Here is a 4,327-nt window from a genome sequence, read left to right as displayed (position 1 = left end):
CCAAAATTCATGGCACGAATGGTTGTCGTCTCGGCGCACTCAGTAATGAGGTGTACTGGTGTTTCACCATCTTCCCCACAGAATCTGCATTCGCCGTTTCTTCTTAGTTTCAATCTACTGAGGTGTTCATTGAGGAGACAGTGTCCTGTTAAAAACCCCGTGACAATCGAAGATTGTTCTTACTCAGACCCAGGAAGATCTGTGATTTTTCTTGATCATAAGCCCTCAGAAACTTCTTCAGTGTCTAGACCATTGCAAGATTTCCATTCCAGGTTGCGGATGGAATCTTCCAAGTTCTTGAGTTCCGCCTTGAGTTGGTTACCACTTGGAAAGCAGAACGGTTCTGGTCCAGTTAGTGGAGTGTTCGCTCCTTTCCTAGCTAGATTATTTGCTTTTTCATTACCTTCTATCCCTTGGTGAGCAGGCACCCAGTGTAGGACTTTGTTTTCTTTGCCTAATTTATTCAGCTTCTCTATGCATTCTTTGACCAATTTCGAATTGATTGCTACTGAGTTGATCGCCTTTAACGCTGCTTGACTATCAGATAAGATGGCCATTTCTTGTTTCCGATAGTTCCTATCTAAGATAAGTTGTACGCATCTCTCGATAGCGTAGATTTCTGCCTGTAGGATACTAGGGTAAGTGCCCATTGGCTCGGAGTAATTAGCTCTCGGCCCAAACACTCCGATCCCTGTTCCCGTATTGGTTTTGGAAGCATCAGTATACCAAGTTATGGTATGATCTTTTTTAACTGCTGGGCAAGCGTTTCGCTCTTCAATCCTTCTTATTGCTCAATACTACATTGACATTGTTGTCAAAGTTGTACGTTCTTGGCATATCGTCCACTGGGAGTTGCAGAAGTGCTATTTCCTTTTGAGGGTGTTCCAAGCCCTGATCTGACAATTTTCCCAGTACTAATTCCGTTAGTGACCATTCTAATCATTGTCGCATTGGCATATCTACCAATGACAATGTGCAGTGGTAATTAGATCTAGAATGACCTCCATTGCTGCTGTTGGACAGGTTCTCATGGCTCCTGTGATGCAAACACATGCTAGTCTCTGGACTTTGCATAGGTTTAGCGCTTGCCGTCCGTTGCTCTAGTTTTGTGTACCAGGCAACTGCTCCATAAGTAATCATGGGTCTTACTATCATGGTATACATCCAGCGCAAAATGTTAGGGGAGCAGCCCATCTATTTCCGGCCAGTCTTCTGCATATCATGAGAGCCTTTATGAAAGCTTTGCTGGTAGTGTTCTTAATATGCCTGTTCCACAGGAGTTTACTGTCAGGGTTATTCCCAGGTATTTAACTTCCTGTGTTGGCAGTATTTCCTTTCCATCTAGTTGGATTCTTTTCAAGTTTTTCAGACTTCGCCTGACTAAGACTAAGACTAAGTAATATTCTTAGTACTTATTAGAATACTGACATCGACGTATGACGTTAATACAGCACTTCGCTCAATATCTCTCTCTATAAAGGAAATTTCAAAAACCCATAGAACATGGACGCGCAAAAGAAGACGAATATGCACAGTAACATACAAAGGTTTTGCCGGGTTCCATCTATCAACTGCATATCGGCAGCATCCTCTCCCAAACATGCTCCCCCGCACCGCCCCTGCCCGGTCCTCTCACGCCTATCCCCACCCTAAGGGCATTTTATGCCTTTGTAATCAACAATTTTGCAATATTTATCGATTGATGACGGCGGCGATGGAGGCTGGCGAGGGCGGTAACGGCAGATGCGCGGCCGACGCTAAAAACAGCCCTCGACAGAGAGCGAAGTGTGAAAAACGCGCTGAGAAATGCATTTTTCTGCAACGGTGCAGTCGGGAAATAATGGCCGCTTAAATTTAGATGGTCTTTAGTCGTTTGAATATTATGTAAAATGAAGCATTCGAATAATTTTTAGCTATTTTTAACTTCGATAATTTTTAGTTTTATTGACTACTTAATTTTTTTTTGCTAGATTTAATACAAATAATGAAAAAAAATAGTTAAATTTATTTTAACCAGGTTTTTTGATTTTAATCAGATTTTTTTGATCGGAGTAAAAAAATATTTAAATCGGATGCCGCAAAAATTATTTCCGCAAAAAATAGGAAATGAAAATGTAGCCTAACATCAGAAGAAACTAGTTCTGAACTAGAGTTTGCGAATGAAATGTACGTGATTTCTGTCACTTATACATGAATTTCCACACAAATCTCTGCCATTTAGAAGACTTATGGTTTCACATAAAATTATTTAAAATATCGGCCCAACATTTAGTTGATGAATAGATATTAAGTAGCCATATCGTCACCCTAGAATTAGATTGTTTTATAGACCATTTCGATGAAACTGAGAAAACAAGGTTTAAAGTTTAAACTGGATATCCGTGAACACTACATACCAAAATGGTTCTATTAAACATTTAAATTAAAGATAATATAAAAACCTATCAAACATATGTATTTATTTTACTTTTAGAAGCTTTATTTAAAAGATATTAGTGATTTTAGATTTGGATATAGAACAAATGTGTCTATTAGCTGTGCATTGAACCGATTTTTAGTGATATAGAACAAAATAAGGGGATATAGAATAATATAATACTCATTTTAAGCTGATTTATTTGTCTTTCAAAATATTATTTCAACACAAAATATCTGAAGTGGAGACATTAAGACATTAACTAAAAACAACATAAAAAAATAATAACCTAAAATACAATAATAGTAATTATTCGTTTGCATTGTTTATTAAAAACTATCATTTTTCCGCCTATTTGTTTGGTATATATAGTGTTAAAATAAGTTATTCAGATTTTAAATCTGATTTTTAACTTTCATTGGATTATTTAAATGTTTTCAGCTATCTCTAGTATTGACAGTATTCGAGAACGATTGAGCAGTCAATTGAGTTGAAGCAGCTGGTTTCACAAAATTCCAAACTGTGAAACATTCGAATTTGCTAACAAATCAGGCAATCAGTGCTTTTCAAACGAACGATTGAGCAGTCAATTGAGTTGAAGCAGCTGGTTTCGCGAAATTCCAAAGTGTGAAACATTCGAATTTGCTAACAAATCAGGCAATCAGTGCTTTTCAAACGAACGATTGAGCAGTCAATTGAGTTGAATCAGCTGGTTTCACGAAATTGCAAAATGTGAAACATTCGAATTTGCTACTAAATCAGGCAATCAGTGTTTTTCAAAGAACGATTGAGCAGTCATTGAGTTGACGCACCTTCACGAAATTCCAAAGTGTGAAACATTCGAATTTGCTAACAAATCAGGCAATCAGTGCTTTTCAAACGAACCGATTTACCGCTTAATTGACAAAAGAACGTTTAGTGGTGCAATTTCACCCGCTTAAAACAAAAGCCTTAAATTTAAATAAAAACAGATACATCCATTGTATGTTAGAGAGAAAAAGATCAAGAATAAATGGATATAGAACAATCTAATTTTTATGCATAGTAACATATTTTTTGATCCGGTATTTTCGTTCCATATCCACTTCTTAGGATAAAGAGCACAATAATTCTATTTTTTTTACTGTAGCGTTAAATAGTGATTTTTGGATGTAGGCCATTATATGGTTTCGCGACTTTCAAATTAATATGGATATAGTACAAAATATTAGATTTTTTTTTCTTTATTTGTGAATTTGGCTATATTGTTTTTGTGGAAATAGAACAAGCTAATTCTCCATAAAAAAATGGTGTATGTAACTCATTTTACCCCAAAAGTGGATATAGAACAACCTAATTTTAGGATGACGATATGTGTAGTATGATTAATTGTTTATACAGGTTTATACCTTTTCCAGTTAATTTTGAATTTACACTCAGATGCAAAAAAAGCAACGGAGAAATTTTTGGCCAATTTTAAAGTGTTATATTTTTGTTGTTTATAGCTTTATTTTCATGAATCTTTTAGTAGGCTCTACATAATTATATCAAATTTAATTCGTAAACTGAGTTTTTTTATAAACTTTAGTATTTCGCATATTATACAGGGTTAAACGATGGGTTGTTTCTTTACCCTAACTTTAAAACACCCTGTGCAATAATTTTGTGTGTAAATTTTCCCGATGATAAAGATACAAACTGGACAAAATGTTCTCACATTTATGTCAGCATGAGAAAAAACAATATGGCGATATTATTATATATAATTTGGTAATATTTGAGGGGTAGTTTCATCTCGTTGGAGTTTAAGAGTTTTTCCGAAAAACTCACCGGTTTTTAAATAAAAAACATTTAAATATTTGAGGGATTAGTTTCACCCCCTTAGAATTCGAGTTTCGAAAAATCCCTTCTTATCGAACCTCTACACCCTAA

Source organism: Sitophilus oryzae, unplaced genomic scaffold, assembly GCF_002938485.1.
Source record: "Sitophilus oryzae breed Bouriz unplaced genomic scaffold, Soryzae_2.0 scaffold_1901_pilon_pilon, whole genome shotgun sequence".
NCBI classification, from domain to species: Eukaryota; Metazoa; Arthropoda; class Insecta; order Coleoptera; family Curculionidae; genus Sitophilus; species Sitophilus oryzae.
Note: the sequence above shows the minus strand (reverse complement) of the source record.